Source organism: Mustela erminea, chromosome 10 (assembly GCF_009829155.1).
Source record: "Mustela erminea isolate mMusErm1 chromosome 10, mMusErm1.Pri, whole genome shotgun sequence".
NCBI lineage: Eukaryota > Metazoa > Chordata > Mammalia > Carnivora > Mustelidae > Mustela > Mustela erminea.
This window is the reverse complement of record NC_045623.1, coordinates 96,947,075-96,970,163: the sequence shown is the minus strand read 5'-3', so window position 1 is coordinate 96,970,163 and position 23,089 is coordinate 96,947,075. Positions and strand designations below refer to the sequence as shown.

Below are 23,089 nucleotides of genomic sequence, written 5' to 3'. Positions count from 1 at the left end.
TGAGCAAGACGGTGTGCTCCTTTCTCTTTCTGTGGCACAGCTGGCCAAGACTTTTCTCCTCCATTCTCATTGTCTGGGCAGCAAGGAGCTGTGAGCTTCTGGGCTCTTCCCAACAGAAGGTGGCAGCCATGTGGGATGGAGTAGAGAGCTGATGAGACCCCAGTTACTGAGCAGGAGCCTGAGGCTGTTGGGGAGACCAGGGAGGGATTAGGACCCCCCAGTGGCCCCAGACTCAGGGAAAGGCTCTGACCTCTGGAGATTCAGGGTACCTGAGGGCAGGCTTCTTACTGGAAGAGCACTCACCCATCTTGGCCAATCCTCTGATGGACCCACTGCATAGAGGTCACTGTGCTTGCTATTGGTCGCCCCAGCCCAGCTGTCCCCTGATGGGGCAGGTCCCCCCGTGCTCACCAAGGCTGCAGCTGAGCCGACATCATAGCCACTGTCTGTCCTTAGCCTGTGCCTGATAGTGCGTGAGCTTCTGGCTTCTTGCCCATTGTCTCATGGAATCCTGGCGACATCCCCATGAGCCAGGAGATGTTATATCCCTGTTGTACAAGGACACACAGGTTTGGGGCAGAATCCCAGATCCATCATTGTGTTCATTAGCCTCTCTGGGCCTCAGTTTCCCATCTGTAAAATAGGGACAAGGGTGCCTACCTTTTAGAGTAGTCGTAAGGATTTTTTTATTTGAATAAAGTTTGCAGGGCACCTGGGTAGCTCAGTTGGTTAGGGGTTCGACCCTTGGTTTCGGCTGAGGTCATGATCTCAGGGTTGGGGGAGCCTGACATCCGGCTCTGTGTTTAGCAGGGTGTCTACTGGAGATTCTCTCCCTCTGCCCCATCCCCTGCACTCTCTCTCTAAAATAATAAATCTTTGAATGAATGAGTGATGTTTGCAAAGCCCCTAGCCCAGATGAGGCAGCCAAAAATTTCCATAGGTTGGACTTTATCCTCTTTAGTACCATTGTCTCAGGCCTGTGTGCTCCTGGGCACAGCTGCGGTCACTTGTTTCTTGCCGCTGGGAGTCTCATCGACCATTCATGACTCTGAGGAGCTTCAGGCCAGTCTGAGAACCACAGCTTCGTGCACTGAGTCCCTGCACAGGGACCCAGCTCTGCCCTGGTTCTGGGAAACGCATCCCTCTGCCTGCCCCCTCTTCCTGGTCTCCTGCTGAGGGGAGGAGTGAGGACAGACCCCAGCTTTGCTAATGACAGCCGCACCTGCATTCCGCTGGTTCCGCCAGGTCCAGAGTGCTTTCAGTAGAGCGTGTCCCCTGAGGCTGACAACAGCCCCTCTGGGTCGGGATTACTGCCATCCCCAACTCACAGATGGAGGCTGAGTCTCGGGGAAGGGAAAGGACTTGCTTGGGCTTGCAGGGCTGTGGCCGTCCCCGTCCCATAGCAGCAGAGCGGCATGCCTTCTGTGGCTCACCGAGACCCGAAGGTTGGGGGTGGGGTGTTCTGGGAGAGACAGGGGTCTGACTGTGAGGGTGTGTCCCCTGTGCAGCTCCTGTGCTCCAGCAGCCCACATCAACCGGGGAGGCAAAGACCTCAAGGCACCTGTCGCCCAGACCCAGTCTCGGAGAAGAAGTGGCTTGGCCAAGGTGGGGCCATTCCATGAGATGATCCCCAGGACAGAGTTCCCTGAGCCCAGCGCCCGGCACCTTCCGAGGGCTCAGTGAATAACCTCTCTCACGACAAATAGGGACCATGCTGGTTACACATCAGGCACAGTTAGAAAGACTTGAAAATTGCGTGACTCTGCCTCCCCCTCCCGGACCTACTCCTTTGAATATATTTCAGGGCAGGCGTGAAGCCCTATAACCTGCTCCTTGCCTTGGCCTGTGACATGGCATACACGCTCATCGCACACACACACACACACACAACCACACACGCAGGCACCAACACGCTCCCTCCAAGCAAGGGGAGGCCGTTGAAAGCTGGAGTCTCCTTTGACCGACAACGGACCCTGAGGACTGTGGCCACCAGCTGTGGGGCAAGACAGCTTCCTTCTTGATCTGGGGGTCAAGGGAAACTTCCTAAGTCGGTGGGGGAAAGGGAGACGAGAAATGGGGCCCGTCCCACAGCCCCCGCATGCATCCCCAGCCCAGCACAGTTGTGCTCCTGAGCCAGCCTCCCGTCCTCCGCCACTCAATCTGCATCTAGCACATTCTACCGCGCAGTTTCCACGGGCCTCGGGGTGCAGATCAAAATGTGAGAGCGGCTGTAATTTCACGCCTATAACATCCCCGCTATGTGGTGGGAAAAGACATTTGGGAGCCCCGTGGGTGACACCGAGGGTTCGTGCCGCACACAGTCATTAAAATGTTTTTATCCGAGCTGCAGATAAATTGTAAGCCAATTTGAAAGTTGCGTGCTGGGCCCCAGGAACACATTATACACAGTCACGGAAGGATTGCCGAGGCTCTTCTCGGGGGTGCAGGTTATGCGGGGAGCATGTTCGGGGTGCGATGTTACAATCAATTAAGTGGGAACCCACACTTCCCACCCCCGCCAGTGCCGAGAGACGCTGCTCTCCTGCTTCCGCCAGGAGGCCAAGAGCCAAGGTTTCTCTGCCCCCCTCACCATACAGGCCTGCCCCCGAGGGGGCCCTCTCAACCGGCAGCGAAAAATCTAGGCCACTTTCCATCAAGCACAGGCTGCGTGGCCGCCACACTGTTGATCACACAACCTTCACGAGTGTCCCCCGAGACAGGCACCGTCATTCCATTTCACAGAAGGAAGGAGGCTCTGCAGGCTAAGGGGATCCCCCAAGTGTCCACCAGGTCACCCCGAGCCCAGAGCTGGTGCACCTAACAGCAGCTCTGAGCTCCCAAGGGACACATCCCTACCTTTGACACAAAGGCCATTGATAACACAAGGTCAAGCAAGCATGGGGGTGACGAGGTGGGATTATGCAGAAACAAGATAGCGGGGGGTGGGGTCTCCATGAGACCGAGCCCTGCCCAGGAACATGTGGCACTCAAAAATTTAGAGGGTTCCTGTGCCCTAGGCCCCGTGGGCACTGCTCATACACTTCGACCCTGGGGCCCTTGCTGCTCAAACCTTCTAAAAGGAGCACCCTTGGAGCCCAGCAACCCTGGGCCCAAATCCAGGTCAGCGCCCACTTGTGACATGGACAAGTCCAGTACTGAACTGTTTTTCTAGTAAAAACATCAGAAGGGTTTTTTTTTGTTGTTGTTGTTGTTAAAATGGATTCGACGATTGCAGGCCTTCCAAATCTCACGGATTCATTCATCCAGCCTTCATTCGTTCATTCATATAGCAGACATTTATTGAGCACCTAGTACATTCCAGGGGCTGTTGTACATCATGGAAGTGAGCTTCAGTAATGAGCCAGACAAAATTCCTGGTCCTCGTGGGCCAGACCAGGCAGGAAGGGGCGGGGCAGACAGAACAAGGAGACCACTGGAGCCTGTGGGTATCAGAGGGTGGTCGAGCAAAGCAGAGGCAGGTCCAGCCTGGGGCAAGGGGGGTATTTCGAACAGATGCTCCACAAGGCCTTCCAAGAAGGTGAGGCCTGGGTGCATGGACTTGAGGTATTCATGCACCTAATCCCACGCTGTCTGACTCAGCATCTTCCCAGGGCCAAGTGCAGTTCCAGGTGCTGATGATGCAGTGGAGAAGGAGGAATCCTTTGCCTCGTGGAGCTCAGGTGCCATCAGGGGGGATGGCTAGCTCACAGTACAGATGCAGAAGCCCAGGCTGACCCCGCTGTCTGATACCTCCAGGATGCTAGTAACAAATGATCACCCTGCAGGGCTGAAAGTCACGGAAATATATTCCCTCATGGTTCAGGAGGCCAGAAGTCTAAAATCAAGGTGTCAGCAGGGCTACCACCTTCTGAAAGCTCTAGGGAAGGATCGTTACTTGCCTCCTCCAGCTCCTGGTGGTGGCCAGTAGTCCTTGGCCTTCCTCTGCTCCTGGATGCCTCCCTCCAGCTCTGCCTCCATCCTCACAGGGTGGCTTCCCTCTGTGGTTCTGGATCTCTGTGTCCGCATGTCCCTCTCCTAGGGACGCCAGGCATTAGATGAAGGCACACCCTGATGTACAAGGACCTCATCGGAACTTGGTTACATGTGCAAAGATCCTTTTCCCAAATAAGATCATGTTCGCAGGGGCTGGGGGTTAGGACTTCAACACATCTTTCTCCGGGACACAGTTTGGCCCACAGTAGTCGCTGAGCCAGGAGGTAGCATCAGAAGAGGATTTTGCCATCTGACTCCCACGCGCATGGGGTGCCCTTTGCTGAGCCTTTATGAACATGCTGCACACCGGGCTAAGGTCTTCCTAAACTAACCTATCACATAATCTCTAAAGCTCCGGGAGATGGGTGCTGCCATTTCTTTGCCAGATGAGGAAACTGATAGGTGTGGAACTTGCCAAAGACACCCAGCCAGACAGCGGCAGAACAAAGGCAAAGACATCCTACACATGTACCCATTCTGCTCGACTATTACTGACATATTAATAGGCACTAAGAAAATGTTCTCTCGTGGGATCCCTGTGTCTCTTGTGTAGGCTTCCAAATGAGGATGGCCGATAAAGGTAGGATTTTGGAGCCCAAGGCCTTCATGGCACCAAACCAGACCAGATGCTTTCAAAACCTGGGGCCAGGAGATAGGTCCCCCTGCAGAAAGCAGTTATTAATAAATTTTGCATAGCTTGCTTTTTATTTTTTTCAGTATGTTTTACTGGATTTTTATTAAGTGCATCTGGGTGCTTTTCTTCCTTTTTTAAAAAACTGTTTTATTGAGCTATAACTCATGTAACATATAATTAATTCACTTACAGTGTACAATTTAATGGTTTTTAGCACACTCACAGAGTTGTGCAAACACTTTTAGTTGTGCAACCAATTTTAGAAGATTTTCTAAATCTATACCCATTAGCAAGGACTCCCCATCCCATATCCCTCACCCCAGGCTAAGGTAATCACCAATCTACTTTCCTTTTTTCTCTTTTTTTTTTTATTAGAGAAAGAGAGAGCCTCCGCATGAATGGTGGGGAGGGGTGGGGCAATGGGGGGGGGTGGGAATTCCAAGCAGGCTCCACACTGAGCACAGCAGAGCCCAATGCAGGGATTGATCCCAAAACCCTGAGATCATGACCTGAGCCAAAATCGAGTCGGGCGCCCAACCAATTGAGCCACCCAAGCAACCCTTACCAATCTAACTTCTATCTCTGTGGATAATAATCTCTGTGGATTTCATATGAATTTCATATAAATCCCATAATACATGGTCTTTGTCACTCTTGTGACTTCTTTCAGTTAGTGTAAGGTTTTCAAGCTACATCCATATTGGAATGCACATCAGTCCCTCTTTCCTTTTTATGGCTGAATGCTATTCCGTTGTACACTACACGACATTTCTTTCTTTTTTTTCTTTTTTTAAAAGATTTTATTTATTTATTTGTCAGAGAGAAAGAGAGAGAGAGCACAAGCAGGCAGAGTGGCAAGCAGAGGAAGAGAGAGAAGCAGGCTCCCTGCTGAACAAGGAGCCCAAGGCAGGACTCGATCCCAGGACCCTGGGATCATGACCTGAGCCAACGGCAGCGGCTTAACTGACTGAGCTACCCAGGCATCCCTCGACATTTCTGTTATACAGTCACAAGTTGACGGACATCTGCACTTTTCAGCTGTTACGAGTAATGCTCCTGGGAACATTCACGGGCAGGTTTTTGTGTAAACATAGTTTCAGCTCTCTTGGGTGTATGCCGAGGAGTGGAATTGCTAGACCGAACAGTAACTCTGAGTCTAACCCTCAGAGGGACCTCAGGCAGCGGCAACATCTTGCTTTCGCTCCAGCACCCTGGGGGTCCCCATCTCTCCAGACCGTCACCCACTCCCACTCCCACTGCCTGTCTTGTTGATTACAGCCATCCTGGTGGATGTGAATTGGTTCTCCTTGTGGGTTTGGTTTGTGTTTCTCTAATGGCTAATGATGTTGATCATCTTTTCATGTGCTCTGGAGCCCTTTGGAAACCTTCTCTGCAGAAATGCCTTCAGATCGCAGGAGCATTTCAACTAGGTGATTTTCATCATTAAGCTGCACGCGTTCTTTATTTCAGATAGAAGGGCCTTATCAGATGTAACATTTGCATATCTTTTCCCCTTTTGTGAGTTATCTTTTCCCTTTCTTACCGGTGTCCTTTGAAGGATGAAAGGGTTTCCTTTGGAGGAAGTTCACTCCCTGCATTTATTTTCTGTTGCTGGTGCTTTTAGTGTCCTAGCTGAGGAGGCTTTGCCTGACCCAAGGTCACAATTTACTCCTGTTTTTCTCCTAAGAGTTTTAATAGTTTAAAACTCTAACATTTAGTTTTACGGTTTCTTTCTTCCTTCCTTCCCTCCGTCTGTCCGTCAGTCCTTCCTTCCTTTCTTCCTTTTTCTGACACTGCCCGAAAGATAACTTTTTATTGCTTTTATGTACAGAAAATTCAACAGCATCCACTCAGTCCAGATTGGTGGCCAGTCCTTTAGTGGCCTCTAGCTTTTCCAACTTGGCAATGAGAGCCACTGACTTTGGACCCAGGCCATTGCCTCCCAGTGACAGTGGATCTCATCATATCTGTCATTGTAATCAGTCCCGATGGCTTCCACCAGCTTAACCGGAGCTCCTTGGCCTTTCCAGTTAAACTGCATGAAGGCAACAGTGGTGCAGGCCTTTCTGTGGACCAGACACCCCCCAGCCTGGCCTTCTGCCAGACGATGAAGTCGGGAACCCCCATCTTACGACACTGGGCAGGCAGAAAGACACCCAGCTCAGTGGGATCCATAGCAGGACCAATCACTACCAGCTGAGCCTTCTTGTTTTACACCAAGGTGGTGACCATGTTAACCCCAGCTGGGAGGAGAGGTGGCCTCTTAGTGGGGACCTCCCTTTTGCCGTCAGCTTTCTTCTCAGCCCGGGTCAGCAATCTCTGCTTCTTCTCTGGCTTTGTCTCCAGTTTGAATCTGTGGGCCAGCACTGGAGTAGCCCTTTGGCAGTCCTGAACTAGTTAATCGTAGGAGGCACTTTTAGACATTTCTAAAGTCTGGAGCAGGGTCATTTGACACAGTCGGTGAGGTCCCCAAGGGCCGGATGTTCTGTCTGATGCCAGAATTCTTGGGCCTTCTGTCAAGCAGGAGAATGACTACCTTCTTGGCCTCCTGCTTCTTCACGATGGCAGGGGTAGGAGCCACCTTCTTCTCCTATGCCTTCTTGCAGACTCTTGGACCACTCTAGGAGACAGAAAACTATCATCTATTTCGAGTTAATTTTTCTGCATTCTGTGGAGGAGCCCTCTGCCTCCATCAATTACGTGTGGATGTCTGGTCATCCCTGCACCGTTTTTGAACACTCTTCTTTCCCCCACTGAACTGTGTTGGCATCCTTGCTGAGAATCGATTGATTATAAGTGTGAGGGTTTATTTCAGGAGTCTCTATTCTGTTCCATTGACCTATACATCTCTCCTTACGTGTGTTATTTCTGATGCTTTTTAAAGCCATCTGGCCATCTCCAGTCTGGCTCTGTCCCTCCCCGGCTGTGTGACTTGGGGCAGCAAGTCTCCGGGAAGTCTTCCTGGGACCAGTTCCTCAAGCTTTCCCTTGAAAAGAAGCTCCCCTGGGGCTGGTCAAAGCTCCCAGGGGAAAGAACCTACTTCGTGTGACAGAACTGAGCTCACATCCATGAGGCCAGGCCAGAACTAGAATTTCTAGAGATCTGGAACTCTGCTTTCTAAGACCAGATTCCTGAATCTTATCCTCTGGACACCGAGCCTTGTGCTCCTCTCTAGAAAAAGGAGCACGTTCCCAGGACCAATAATTGGAATGTCAAGGGCCTCTTGTGACCTGGGAAGAAGAAAAGTCTGTGGCTCCAAGGGGGTTGGGAGATCTGAGGGCTTCGGGCAGAGCCTGTACCCCTCAAAGACCTGGTGTTGCTGCCATTGGCCTGAGCAGAAGGAAGAAACAGAGCTCTGCCTGTAAAGGATGCTAGCGGGAAAGCAGGCACCAGCAGAACCTCTTTCGAGACGCTTGCCTGTGTGCAGGACGGCCATGGGGAGATGTGCGTCTCCCAGGCAGATCCAGCGCATGCCCTGAGTATGTGGCAGTCCAGGAGACAGCTTAGGTCTGTGGAGGGAGGCGCTGGTCTGAGAATCCCTGGGGTACCCCAGGCAGGGTAGGTGGGAGGCGAGACTCAGGGCTGCCACGAAGCCCTCCCCACAGCTCATGATGCCTGCTGGGTGGGTAATGATCGGCTCATTGCTCGTCTTGGAGCCTGAGTGGAGGAGCTGCCTTCTGGGCTCACACTGTATGAACTGGCCCTAGGCGGTTGCCGTGGCCACAGGCTCTGGGGAGCAAGGCTGCTTTCAGGACAAAGAGGAGGAGATACGGGGCAGGTTGGGATCCAAGCCAGAGCCACCGAGGAGTCTGGGGTGCTGAGGGGGAGGGGGGAAACCAAACTTCCACCTCCCACCCTAGATGCCCCCCAGGGTCCAGAGGGCCAGGCCTGGGCACTATTGTTTCCCAAGCAAATGTCCGGCAGACCCACCTCTAAGCCCCCTCCCTTCCCTGTCCCTCTTCCCACTGGCTCTGGGTGAGTGGCGTGAGTGCCCGGGATCCTCTAGATCGGAGCTGGGCCAGGGCTGCGTGGACCCGCATGAAGAGTCATTCCTCTATTCCAGTAGGTTGACTGGAAACTTCATTTACTTCCTTCGAGAGCTGGGAAATGGCGAAGGGGATGGGCCTTGGGTTCAGCCATAGATTTTTAAACCCAGTTCTGGAATTCCCGATAATAAAAGCAGCAAATGTTTTTTGAGTATTTACTGCACACCGGGCACAGATCTGCTCCGCCCCTGCTAACTCATTGTCCTAAGAGCCCTCTGAGGGAGGCCCACGACTCCCTTCCCCATTGTACAAGTGTGAAAGCAGAGAGCCTAGAAAATGTTCCCACGGGCACAGGCCTAGCAAGGGGAGAGCTGGATTCGAACCCAGGCAGCCTGGCTCCAAGCCCTCAGCAGAGCCACTGCCCTACACTGGCAAGTGATTTGTTTCATCTCCTGAGCCTCAGTTTCCCCGTCTGCTAAATGGGGGTTACAGCAGCACCAGCCCCCTCCCCAGTTGGGACAGGAAATGTCCTATGTCATAGGTTACTGTGAGTGCTCTCAAAAAGGGCGATGTGTTTACTGTCACCTTGTCCTGATCTCTACCCTGGAAGTGTCCGCGGGGCCGGGGAGTGGGGCCAGGGCCGCAGGAAGTGATGGCAGCCGAGGGGAGCTCTCCCAGCCAGGCGGTGAGGACTATGGGGTCCCATGCTGCCCTGCAGAAGACACCAGGAAAGAGCAGCCTCACCGCCCCCCTCCCAATAGTCCCGCTGTGAGAGACTGCTTCCCTCCCCAGTGTCAGTTACATCATCTGGAAACGGGGCTGTTGAGGGTGGCGGCTAGAAAGAGCTGACGGCCTGGGTCTGCCAGCGGCTTCTGAGGACAAGGCAGGCAGCGGGAGGGGGAGAGACAGCCCCAGCCCAGCCCAGGGCGGGGGCCGTAGAGGCTGGACGTGTGAGGCGTTTCCAGACAGAAGCCACAGGACATGGGGACCAACCAGAAAGATAGGACCAGATGGGGAGGACGTGGCGGGACCCAGCCCTGGATGGGTCCTTCTTAAGATGGTCCTTAAGAAGGCACCGGTGAGACCTGTGGTCTCGCTCAGCAGACGGTGACTGCAAGAGATGGGCTTTGGGGGTGGAAAGGCAAGGCTGTGGTCCTAAGGACATCTGCAGGCCCCCTTACTGCTTGTGGGAGACTCTGAGGGGACAGCTCGATGGGCCTCGGGGGCCTGAGACAGCTGGCAGGGCTCGGCTCCTGGAGGGGTCTACAGCCCGGAGGACTGGGGCCAGGGCGGCCAGGGTCTTCCAGGAGGGATGTGAGAGCTTGTTCAGAGATGGCACACTTAAGTGCCTGGAGAGCCTCCACCTGGCCAGGGACCCGGAGAAAAGATACTGCCTGCCCGTCCTCAGGCCTCCCGCTAGCTCAGGTCACCAGCTAAGAGCCAGGTCAGACAGGGGCCAGACAGATGGGTTTGGGGCTCGGAGGAGCACTTTGGAGCTAACTGGGTCATCGACCAAGGACGGTCACTTCCCAGCTTCAGCCCCAAAGGCCCAAGCCTGCTGACCGCCTCCTGCACAGGCTTCTGGAATCCTCCATCCCTCCCTGTCTGAACCCTGGGCCTGCAAAGGAGGCATGCCCTTGATGGCAGCTTCCTGTGCACTCAGCCACAGGCCCAGCACATTCCAAAACCTGGTCCAGACTCTAGTCTCCCCACCGCAGGCTGGCCCCATGCTGCCTCCATTTCAGTGGGCACTGGGCACGGCACAGAGAGGGTAGGGAACTTACCGAACATCCCACAGCACTGAGTGGCCTGGGATCTGAGCTCAGGGATGCTGCAAAGAAGAGCCCCCAGTTTTCCCTCTGTGTGAGGCTGCCAGGAAGACGGAGGGACACTGCTCCTCTCTGAGTGGGGGACAATATGACAGCCGTATGGGCCTAGGCCAGAGACCAGCGCTCCTCTCAACAGGGACAGTGTGGAATAATTGGGCTGCCCCGTCAGCTCAGCCTTCTGGGAAGTCAGGAAGATCAGTGTCCCCCTTTTACAGAAGAGAAGACCGAGTCTGCTCATGAAGGGAAGCTTAGAGTATGAAACCAAAAGTTCTCTGGTGTCTTCCTTTGTGGGGACCTGAGGGCCTGAGCCGGGGTGGAGACCCGGCCTCCGGAGGGCAGTCCGGGTGTGAGACGGACAAGCTGCGTGACCTTTCCGACGGGGAAGGGAGGCTGGAAGGAGGCAGCTTCGTCGAGCCGCGTACTGCTTTGTGCGGCTTGTCCCTGGGGCCACAGGGCTGGTGTCACCAGCCGTCCTGTGAGGGAAGCAGACCGTTCGCGCATTCATCCCTCACTTGTACAAGTCCTGCTCCGACCAGCATTTTGAGACCTGATGAGTGTGTTCTCGCTTTGGGGGAACAGCTGTCATGTGGGAGGTATGCCAGAATAAAGGTGAATTTTGCAGCTACGGGGGCCAAGCCTGGCTCCAGGATATGAAATATATTAATTCATTTAATCCTCACCATTCTAGGAGACAGGTGCCCTGTCGTTCCCATTCTGATGGGAAACCCGGCCCAGAGATGTTAAGTAACTTGCTCAAGGTTGCCCAGCAAGCGAGTGGCAGAGCTTGCGTTCAAACCCAGGCCGCCTTGCTAAGGAGCCCCCGCATAGCTTCTCACAGAGGGGCCCACTGTGCCCCCTTGAGCCAAGCTGGAGAGACCCATCTGCTTCCTGGCACTGTGCAGGCAGGGGGGCTGCCCCCCGCTCCCCCCCACCGGCGGCCGTCACCTGCTCCTGCGTGGTGCTCCTGCGGTGTCCCCCAGACCAGGGGCTCCGTATCTGTCCCATGGTTGTCTCCCTCCACCTACTCCCAGCCCCTCTCGGCCCCAACCTCCCGCCACATGCCCCCCTCCCCCCCGGAGCTGGCCCACGGGGGCGTCATTAAGCCTTGACAAGTGTTAGGTCAGTGTGATGCTTTATCCCCTTCACCACCGGGAGCTGGATTTAGTGTCTCCAGCAGAAAAACTTCCCCTCCCTGGGACAGGCCCCTTAATTACAGGTGATATGTGGCCTTTGAAACTGCAGTGCCTCGGGCCCCGTGATTTAAGGAGCAGGCTGGAGTGTGAGGGTGCAGGTGTTAACAGAGCTGTATCGGAGCTGGGAGGGAGGGCAGGGCAACTGTGAGCCGGCCCCTGGAGCAGGGTCTGCTGCCTGCCGCCTCTCCTGGGGAGAGCGAAGGAATCCCACCGCCTCCTGTACAGAAGGGGAAACTGAGGCCAACTCCACGTGCCAGGTTGGTTTGGCCTGGGAGTCAGCCATCCTGTCTCGTCTGCCGGCTGGCAGAGCGTCCCTGGACTCAGTTTCCCCCTCTGGAGGAGGGTGGGTTTACCTCACTCAGTCCCTGGGAGCAATAATCTTAAAAACCGATAAACCTAATAATCACAATAATCTTCACGGCAGCAGCAAGCAGCACCGTGCCAGGCATTGTCCTCGTGAGCACGTTCCTGTTTGATGCTCCCGCGTGCTGCTGAGACAGTGGCTGTAGTTATGCCCATTTTACAGACGAGGAGCCTGAGTCTCAGAGAGAGAAACAACTTCCCTGCGATCCTGTGGCTAGTGAATGGCACATGGAGATCCCCAGGCCCTGTCTCTGCATCCCGAGCCTGACCTCTAGGCTCTGGGGACAATGGAAGAATATGAGACCTACTGTCTGTCCTGCAGGAATCCCTGAAGGATGAGGGAGCCAGAGAAGAGCACAGGTTTCCAGAATCCAGCAGGAGGAAAATAAGGGGGTGGCGGACTAGAGTGCAAGCTGAGGGATGGGGGAGTTTCCAGGGGAGGGTCTCCTTCAGGGGGAGGCAATCAGGAAGGCTTCACGGAGGAGGAGGTGTACGGCTGAGCCCCGTAGGATGGGGGCAGACCCACAGGGACATTTCAGGCAGAAGGAACCCTCTAGGCAACAGTGTAGGAGCAGGAAAGTCTGGCAGAGTGGGGAGCACTCCTGCATGACAGGACCCCAGGCATGGGTGAGGAGTGGGCAGTGACCCTGAGAGTAATCACAGCCACATTGGGGACAATGACATTTATTCAGAGCTTGCCAGGTGCCAGACCAGGGTCTAAAACCTTACTTTCAAACCCTATCCCGGAGATAGGACGATCCCTACACTACAGATGAGGAAACAGGTACAGCAGGACTCAGGGACCTGCCAAGGTCACCCAGCTAAGAGGGGGCAGAGCCAGGATACGGCAGCCTGGCTCCTGAGCCTGCGTCAAGCCAGTCTTGGCGGAAGCTGGAGGGAAGGTGCTCCTCTCTCGTGCCAAGCTGCCGCAGGCCTCACCTGCCCTCTGTCTACCAGGTTTGGCCACAGGCAGAGAGGAAAGGTGAAGCCAGACCAGGCCCCTGAATCCAGGGACATGTGTCCAGGGATGTCATGGGAGCTGGAAGGGTCTGGGATTTGGGAGGGGAATTTAGGGTAGAGAAAGTATTCACCCAGCACGCTGGGTCCAGCCATACCCTCCCCACTGATTCCCCTGTGGCCCCCAGGCCCATCGGAAGGGAACCTCCAGCTCCTGAGGATCCCCGCGAGGGAGGGGCTGGTCCTTCTCTGCTGAGCAGTCCCACTGCCTCACAGCTGGTCACCTTGACCCCTCCTGCTGTCGCTTCCCTCCAGACCTGCCCCCCTCCGAGCCTCGCATGTGAGCAGTGACGTGGTCCAGCCCTGTCACTGCATCGCAGAGGAGAGCTTTGAGAGAAAGCCCAGAGCCGGTGAGATGGAGGGCCAGGCGGTGCAGGGTTGTGATCCTGGACTGGAGACTTAAGCCAGATACGGTTCAAGAGCTAGCCTTGGTCTTTGCTGGCCGAAGAGCTGTGGATCATTGCCTTTGAACATCTCAGTTTCTGTCTCCATATAATGGGCATAATAATCCCTACTTCCTGGGTTATGTGAGGCTCTAATGCAGAAAAGCATTTATCATGGACCCTGCCGCAGAATGACCACCATGAGCATAGATGATGATCAAGGGCCCTCCCCACCCCTCACCCCACCCATTGTGTGTGCCTGGGGACTCAGTGGGCCTTCCACTTCGGGTGCAGAAGGGGATGCTCACTGAGCAAATCTGCCTCCCCTCCAGTCACCCCTGCAAACATCAACTCAGAGCACTCTTGCTGGGAACTGCCCTGTGCTCCCCGCGCTCAGGCCCCGGGCCAGCAGAATGAACTCGCGTCCCTAGCGCAAGGAGCTCCCAGGCCTGCGGCCAGAGTGAGCGGTGTAGGCAGAGGCCAGATGCTGTTCCAGGCCAGGGATGGAAGATGCTGTTCACAAACGGAATGGCCAGTGGGAATATGGGCTCGCCCGCATGAGGTGTCCTGCTAGGCACTTCACAGATAGGAGCTCAGGCCATCCTCACAATGGCCCTGTGACTCACTGGTCCTATGACTAGGTGCTAGCACATATGACTAAGGACTGTTGCTTGCAATCCCCATTTTACAGAGGAAAGGACAGAGGCAGGGCAGAACCTGGGGAAGGACGAGGTTAGAGGGCTCAGAGATGGGGCCCCAGCAAGGCCAGAGGGACAGGCCGCCTATGCCGGATCTCTGAGGCCACCTCCCCAGGATCGAGCCCCTCTATCCCAGCCAAGGGTCCATCCTGTTGGCAATGAAGCTTGGCTCTGCCTCTCCCACAGTCTCATAGATGGGCAACAGAACAAGTGCAGTTAAATGTTCATCCTAGAACCTGGGCGGTGGGGGCGGGAGAGGTCCTTGGACAGTTATTTGAACTTCTTGGGCTTGAAAATTTTCATCGTACAATGTTGGGGAGAAAACATGCACAATCCCCATCCCACCAAATGCCCCTTCTCCGCAGCTCCTCTGCTCCATTCCTGCCTTTTCTCTCCCCACCCCCACCCCCACCCCCGCCCTGGAATTGGCTTTATGAGAAGCAAGTGGCCAGAATGATTTCCCTGCCCTCTGACTCAGGAAATCAATCCTAAGATGCTGAGAGAGTAGGGAGACTCAGCCGCAGGGGCCCCCCGGGAAATCTTCTACTGGAAGAGAGGGCTCTGAGCTGGGGGTTGGCGGGGGTCGGGAGCTGGGGTTCTGTTGGGAGCTTGGCTGGGGGGGGGGACACCTGCTATGTTCTTCAGTCCCCACAAGCGCCCTGCGTGGACCAATGACACCAATATCATCCTTGCTCTATGGATGAGACCAGGGAACTAGCAGCTGCCTAAGGGCGACAGTGACTGTGGACAGGAGGGTGGTGACTTCAGGGCCAGCTGCCCAAGGTCATGGATGAGCCCAGTTCCGAGTCCCAGAACACAAAGGCCCAGGTGTTTGGGGGTTCAGTTCTGCTGGAAAGGACAGAAGTCTTCCTAGGGGGAAAGGGGAGGTCTCCAAGCTCCAGCTCAGTGCTCTCTGGTGGGTGTGGAGTGGGGGAGAAACAGAATGGGCTGAACTTGAACTTGAGCAGGAAGAACTTGAGCTGGGTGCCGCTGCCCCTGGCCAGATCTTGAGTGTGCTCCCCTGCTTACTAGGGCCTCCCCAGGCTTCCGCAGGCTTCCGCAGGCGTCTTTCATAAAGCTACAAATACGGCACCTGGTGAAATCGCCCATGTGTGTAATATATACCTCTGGGATACATTGAAAACATCCTCCAAATAGCCAGCCTTGCTGCTATTTAAAACGGATTCATGTCACACCCCATAGATTTCATCTCCGCAGAAATGGCACCTATCATGGGCCTGAACACATTTGCTCTATTGCCACATAAACTACAACGGCGTGGAGGGGCTGAGCCTGCCTCCCACAGCGGCTGCGGAGAGGCGACCCAGCAGGCTGCCTCCTCTGGCCAAGAAACCCCAGGCACAGGGAGGAGAGCCCCCAGGGGACTGACGGCCTAGGAGGCCAATCAGAAAGCTGGAGCCGCTGAGAAGCAGCCAATCAAGGCATGAACCCAAAGTTGAACTGCTTGGAAGGTGGGGGTGGGGCGCGGATTTGGGGATTTGAGGTCCTTTTACTCAGCTCAGAGAGCGGTAATCTCCATCCAGAGAGTTCTACCCTTGGTCTGTCTTCTGGGGCCTGGAGCAGCCAGATTGAGCCTCACTAATTCCCCTGGGTCTTGCTCTCCCTGCCAGTAATAATCTCCAGCGTTCACTGAGCACCTACTGTGGACCAAGTCCTCGGTGCACAGACGACCACCACCGAGTGGATCTTATTACCCCTAACTTCGGCGTGAACAGACGGAGGCTCACAAAAGTCAAAAAGAGCGGTTCTCACGTTGAGCCTGCATTAGAATCTCCCTGAAGGCTTCAGATGGCTGGACCCTCCCTCCTTCGCCCCCACCCCTCCACCCCCGCTGCCGCCCCCAGTTCTGATGCAGTAGGTCTGGAAGCGGCCTCGGGAATTTGCACAAGCTCCAGGTAAGGCCGATGCTGCTGGTCCACGCTGAGAGCCACCAGGGGAAAGGTATAGTCTATCATTTTGCACCAGAATACACATCCAGGTCCGACACTAAAACCTGTGGCCTGGCCTCCCCACCACCCACTTTGAGTGTGCAAGTGTGCGTGCGTGCGAGCGCGCACACGCAGGATTTTATTTCTCTATCAGCAGTCACCGGTGTCGGATCCCGCTCTGCCCAGCCTCGCCGATTCTCCGCTTCACATGCTGCACCCCCCTTCGGCACGCCCCCCCCCGCCCTGCTCCCCCAGAGCAGTCAGCCAGAGCCTCCAGCTGGGGTTGTTAATTTTATCTTCCACCGCTGCGAAAACACAACAGCTGGCAGGGGAGGGGCGAGGCAGGTGAACCGGGCGCTGCCAGCCAGCTCCCGCCCAGGGGAAGGCGGGTGGATGGATGGTGCCTGCAGCCGCCGGAAGTTCCCCCGTGACCCTGTCCACTCAGAAGCCCCCCCCCCCTCCTCGAGCCAACTCCGGGCAGGGAGAATCCCAGGCAGTACCTGCCCACACGGGCAATGACCTAGACCCAGGTCCGTCACCGCCGCATCAGCCCACGGACTCCCACCCACTGTCAAGTTGGAGGGGGCGGTGGGTGGGCTCAGCAGCTGCCGCATAGCAGGGCCTTTTGCAGCCCATATAAGCACAGACGCTGCGTTTATCTCTCTTGTCACTGATGGTGGCTCCATTTGGGGGCTTTTTGTCAGGTTTTTTTTCCCTTGGCTGCTGTTACTACTCAGTTCAATATTTAATTTTCCCATAAACCAAAGTGTTGTGCTTTTCCCCTCTCTTTTTCTTGCTGAAGTCCCTCTCCTGTGGGTGGGGTCTGCTTCCTCCTGGGGTTTCTGCTAGGAGGGAGGATCTTGGAGGGGGCAGAGAGTTCAGCCCCTTCCAAATGGGGCAGGGATTGGAGGGCACTGTGCTTGGGTCCATCCCCCATGCATTCACTCATTCACATGGCACATATTTACTGAGCGAATCCTTGTGTGTCCAGTGCTTGGGATGGACCATGGACAGGAGGCTCCCCTTCCCTCCTGGTGCTCACATTCTAGTGGGGGTGTCGGAGCAAAAGACCAGATACAAACCAGTATATGAAATAATTGAACATTATGACAGGCTTTGTGAAAAAATAGCAAAGAGCTGTGACAGAGAATAAATGGGGGGTCCACCTTAGATCAGGAGGTGACACTTGAGCTGATAGTTGATAGATGAGCAAGACCCAACCATGCAAAAAGCTGAGCAGAAAGCAGCAACATATGCAAAGGCCCTGGGGTTTGAAGGAGCTTAGGATGTTCATGGACCAGATTCTCAGTGTGCTTGGAGCATGGTAACAGAGAAGGTGGCCTTGGTCAAGGCAAGGCAGGGTCCATAGTATTATAAGGTCTCATGGGATTCCTTTCCACAAACAGGCTGTGCACTTGCCCATGCTGAGACAAAAGAAGGAAAGAAGGAAACAGGAATTAAACTTGAACTCACGTGTGTCAGGCCTGCACTAGCTGAGGGTAGATGGAAGAGCAAAGCTCCACACTTCAGGGAGCACAGTCTCGTGGAGAAACAGATGTGGGCCCAGGACAGAATGACAAGCACCAGTGTGAATGACAAAAGGAGAATGCTCTGGCCGTCAGAGGATAAGCCCTAACCCAGTCTTGCAAAGTCTTAGAAGACTGCCTGGAGGAGGCAGCACCTGAGGACAGTCCTAAAGGAAGAGGCAGCGTTAATCCACAGAAGGACTGGTTTGTGCAGGGCACAGGGGAGGGGAGCGAGGTGCAGGAGGAACCTTGGGCAGCTCAGTGTGGCTCGAGCAGGGTAGCTTCCTAGAGGGCTGCCTGGAGGAGGTGCTCCTTTGAGCGGCACCTTATAGATGTGGTAGAGAGGATGGAAAGAAACTGAAATGGGGGACCCCCTCTAAAAAAGGGAAGAATTTAAAACAGGGAACCTAGAGGGACTCAGGCACAGACATATCTATGTTGTGGGTGGCTCTTTTTTTTTCTCTCTCTCTTTCAAGATACGGTATAATGACTGGTTGCTGATTGAAAGGAAGGCAGTCAATAGAGCAGGCATGCTGAGAGCAAAGAATGGATTTTTGCAAATAATGTAATTTTGAACTTGTCTTTTTCCTCCCCCACCCCTCCCGAAATCTCATTGGTTACCGCCCCATGATAAATGATAGTCAGAGCTGGAGTGTGTTCAAAACCGTCACACTGTGGGACCCAGGGAATAGGAGAGGTGATTCCCCTCCTCTAGACACTGGCCCCTCCTGGAAGAGAAAGAAGCTCCCTCAGCCCAGGGAGGGGTGTAGGCAGTAGAAGGGTCATATACATAATCCTTTCCGTTTGTACAGAACGTTGATGTCCTTATGGAAGGTTTATGTCCATTTTCTCTTTTGCTTCTCTCTAGCCTGGAAGTGGAAAATTTAGCAGGGTATGTTTTATGGAACCCACTTGACAGGTAGGAAGACTGGCGCCTGGTGGGTCAGCGGACTTACCCATGATTCCATGGGCTGTTGGTCCAGAGCCTGCGCTGGACCCTGGGTGTGACTCTGTCTGAGCCGGTCCTCCGGCAGGGGCCGGGGAGGACCTCACGGATGGGGAGAGAACTTGCCTCCAGTAGCTGCAGTTCGACAGGGGCCTGCTGCGGTTTGTGTAAGAACAGGTTCGTGTTCCCAAATTCCAAAGGCCACAGAGTGATTTACAGAGCCAAGAACCATCATATTACCTTCAAAGTGAGTTACGATGACCGAAACAAAGTCCTGCTTTTGAGATAAAAGACAGGCAATATTTCAGAGTTAATTTCATAAAACCGATCACCCGACCATTACCTCGCTGTGTCGATGTGAACTGTCAAGAATAAAATAACCGCAGACCCTCCCTCCCCCGGCGGCCCAAGGAACGGGGCAGCAGAGGGTGGCTGTGGCTGTGGCCATGGCTGCGGATGAGGCAGCCGGGAAGCTGCCTTACTTTTCCTAATGCTAGACACAATCTGTCCAGGGAACTTCTCGCTGCAGTCTTCTGTGCTTAAGACCAAGTCAAACAAAACTGGGAAGTTGGCTGACTTGATGTGGGGTCCGGGGATTCAGGGGTGTTTTCTGGGGGGGGGGGTGGTCTCTGATCATGGACATGTAGAGCCAGGGAGGTTCTGCTGGTCCAGGGCTGGCCGTGTGTCTGGAAGTGGCTTGTCAGTTCTGAAGCTCTGCTCAAGGCTAGATTCTTAGCCCCATGGACCCATCCCCTCCCGATCCAATGATGCCTGCTCCGTGGTTCATCCCCTGAGGATGGTCCTTTCAGGGAAATATTGCTGGTGGGCACCCCCCTCCTCGCCACCCAGGAGAGCATTGCACCAGCGTCTGAAGAGACATTCCCAGGGTTCACAGCAACGGGACACTCGTGATGGGGGCACTGGACATGTTGCAGAAGAGTGGGGGAGAGGGACACCCACAAGGCAGGGGTGTGTGTAGATTCTTTGCCATTCTATGCCCCATGGCTCACAGCCCAGTGGCCTGCTTTATCCTGCTGTTTCTGGAGCCCAGCTTGGACCTCGGGATTGTTCTCGTCTAGGAAGTTGCATGAAATTTACACCTGTGCAGCAGCTGGCCACCTGCCTTGGACTGGACCCTGTTCTGGGGGCCACATATCCGTAACAGGCATGGGGAACAGAGCGGGGTGCTTGCTTTGACCTTGGTCAGAGAATGTAAGAAGGCTGGGTATGGGGATGAGCATGGAGATGGGGTTGGGGAGACAGAGTGAGGACGGACATGAAGATGGGAAGGGGCGCACACGGGTATGGGAGCAGATGTGGCAATGGGGTGGGGGTGGAGGGGGGGCGGGGAAGAGGAGGCAGCCGGAGGCAGGAGGGCTGGAGACAGGAAGGGGAGGAGGGAGGAAGGAGAGGATGATGTGATGTGTGGAAGGAAGCATCTGTAAACAGCCAGGGGCTCCCAGGTGTAGACAGCTCCCTGGCTGCCTGCGCTTGCTTGGAGCCCTCCACCAGGAGACAGGAGGCGAGATGCAGAGTGACATTTTCCTGGGACACAGAGACTGAGGACTATGTTGGTGGGGCGAATGTGGGAAGCCGGGGCTGTCCACACGGATATTAGCAGCTCTGCTGTGTCATTGTCCATACAACTGAGATCTGTTATTGTCTTACGAGCTTGATTAGCTGTACATTTTGCTAAGACCTGCTCAGAAAAATAACGAGGGACAGGAACACATCTCCCAATCAGGGTCTGTCTGAGTGGGCGGCCTGCGTGATGTGGGTGCAGATCTCCAGAGCGGTAATAAGTGCGTGTGCATGCGTGTGTGTGTGCACGTGCATGTTGGGGGGCAGGGGGGTACCTATGCTCTGCAAAGAACCTTGGCCAGCATTCAGAAGTCCCAAGTGCCAGTCTAGGCTCTGCTACTGACTTACAGTGTGACTGTAGGCAGACCTCTCCCTCTCTCTGACCTCAGTCTACTGACCTGTAAAATGGAAGGTCTAGACCGGTGTGATCCAGTAGAAACATCATACAAAGCACATACGTAAGTTTTCTAATCACCACATGGAGAAAAGCGTTTAAAGGTGAATTAAATTTAATAACCTATTTATTAAGTCCAGTAGAGCTCAAACATAGTTTCAGCATATCAAATGTATACTGAAATTTATATTTCAATATAAAATATTAGTGATGCATTTAACATTCTTTTGACAACGGGCTTCCAGATTTAGTGCGTATTTTACGCTTACACAGAAGAACTCAAAAAACCCAAATTTCAAGGGCTCAACAGCCACATGGGGTGAGCTGACTGCTATGTTGGAAGGTGTGCAGCCGGGGTATCTTCTGGTCTTCTCACTGAACTGTGAACACCCCAATGGCAGAGACCTTTCATTCTCCAGGCCAGTAGCAAGAAGCCTCAGGAAAGTACGTTAGTAAATTACAACTACTAATCAGCGCCCCTGACGTATATTGGTTGCCCTTTCAAAACACCTTCCATCCAATCATCACAGGTACCCTGTAATTCCATTTCACGGATAAGGACATTGAAGTTCAGAGAGGTCAAACCACTCGCCCGAGATCACACAGCACGTACGTGGTACAGCTGCTCCTTGAACTCTGGGTAGTCTGATTTACAGCCCATGCTTTTAACCCCTGCCCTGCGCCACCTCCCGGGTAACGGCGATACAGATCATAATGAACTCCGCTACAGTGCACGGCCAGGCATCCTGGAAGCATCCTGCCGTCTCCTCCTCAAAGCGGTCCTATAAGGAAAGTTCTAAGGGTGTGGATGAAAGTGAGAAAGAATGAGTGACACTGAAGCTGGCCATGCCATTTCTGAGCCTGTAGGAGTCTTGCAGGGTACACTTAACACCTGCACAAACACCCTGAGTGCTGCCAGAGGTTCATGCCACAGTTCTAACTGGCACGGTCCCTTTGTCACAGGGGTAGCTGATGTAAGTAGAGCCACCCACGGGAGCGCTCCCGAGGGATCTGCATCACAAAGTGTCTATGAAGGCTGAGCTGTGCCACTAAATGAGCATTCCTGGTGGCTCAGATGGGCATACTTTGGGCTAAAGGTAGATACAAACTCCTTTCTTCTTTCCAAAGACCAAGGTGGCACAACCTCATGTCAGAGCTGGGGCGCTTGGGTTCAGATCCTGGCTCTGTGAACCCCTGGGCAATTTCCTTCAACTTTAAGTTTGCCATCTATAAAATGGGAATTAAATAAACCCACCTCTTAGGCTGATGGGGAGGGTGGAATGAATTCACCCACGCTAAGGGCTGAGAACAGCTCCTGGCTCATCGTGTTGGCCAGTCGTCGGTTCTTGCTGTGGGGACCCAGGTGTTTTGCTGGAGTTTGAGAAGTTAGATTGCAGAATCTGGGACTTCTGGCTAATGGATGTGTTCCGGTGTGCGTTTCCCCTCTCCGAATTCCTACCCCACTCACCATCTGTTTCCTACAATCTTACACTTAATTACAATTCTGTATCTATTGTTCTCCCATTGTTTCCCGTTCGTTCATTCCGCTTCCCTTGCCAATAGAGCAGCACGTGGCGGCTGCGTGGCGGCTGCCTGAATGAATGGATGGCTCCTACCTGGCTTCATTTCACTAGACCTTAAAATAGAGTTGCCGGGCGGCTGTCACCAGCCCCCTCCCCCAGCCCCAGCCTGTGGGCTTCTTGTCACTGTGTTTCATCACTGTGCACCCACAGCAGGTGCCTGGCACCATGCCCAGCACCGAGTAGGTATCCGGAAATGTTTATCAAACTTAATTAAACTTAACTAGAGTGAAAAGCCCCTGCAGGAAGGAAAGACCTATGGCAATTCCTTCTCTCTGCTTCCCCCCGCCGCTGCTCTTGACCCAAGGATGGATAAGACAACGTGGATAGGCTTGACCAACTGAAGTTCTCAGATTCTAGCCCCTACCCTGGCTGAACATAAGGGGCTGGGGAAACCATTGTGGGAATCCTAAGAAGAGCAGTTCCCAACCCTGTGCTGAGCCCTTTACACATCTAGTAACTCACTCATCCTTCACGGACGTCTGCCCAGTCTGACTCCTGTTTTGCGAATTGCGGAACTGAGGCTTACAGTTTCGGTAACTTGCCCAAGGACATGGAGGTGTGATGACATCTGGGATTCAGACCCAGGAGCTCCCGATAGCTCCAGCTGTGGAGTGCACAGTGCCCTGGAGCTCTGGCTTTGTCATACCAGCCGGTGGTGGCCGGCAGGCAGAGCAGAGCCGGTGGGAGATGGGACCAGCCAAGATAAGCCAACTTCCAAAAGGAAAGGAAAGCAGCAGCTTGGCCTTAAATGTCTCTCCAAGTCATGTACTCTCTGCTGCCCTCAGCCTGCTCTAAATGGCCAGCCTGTCTAGCCTGAATCACTGTCTGTGTTTTTAGTCTCCGAGATGCAATTCAGATCATGTCACTGCTCCTGCCTAAAACCCTTCCATGGCTCCCCACTGCTCTCAGGACAAAGGAAAAAACTCATAACCAGTGGTGTGCTGGGAAACCCTCTTTCTGGGAGCTGGGGCAGGGGAAGGAGACATACAAAAAGCCTTATTTGTAGTGGCTGCC

General features: G+C 54.2%; 1 protein-coding gene and 1 pseudogene across 1 annotated transcript in view; one reads left to right on the top strand and one right to left on the bottom strand.

Moving 5' to 3' along the window:
* The window catches only part of IGSF21 (immunoglobin superfamily member 21), a 234,872-nt gene that overhangs the window by 197,396 nt on the left and 14,387 nt on the right, over positions 1 to 23,089 (top strand). The window lies entirely within an intron of this gene.
* Positions 6,478 to 21,153, bottom strand: LOC116567308 (annotated as a pseudogene).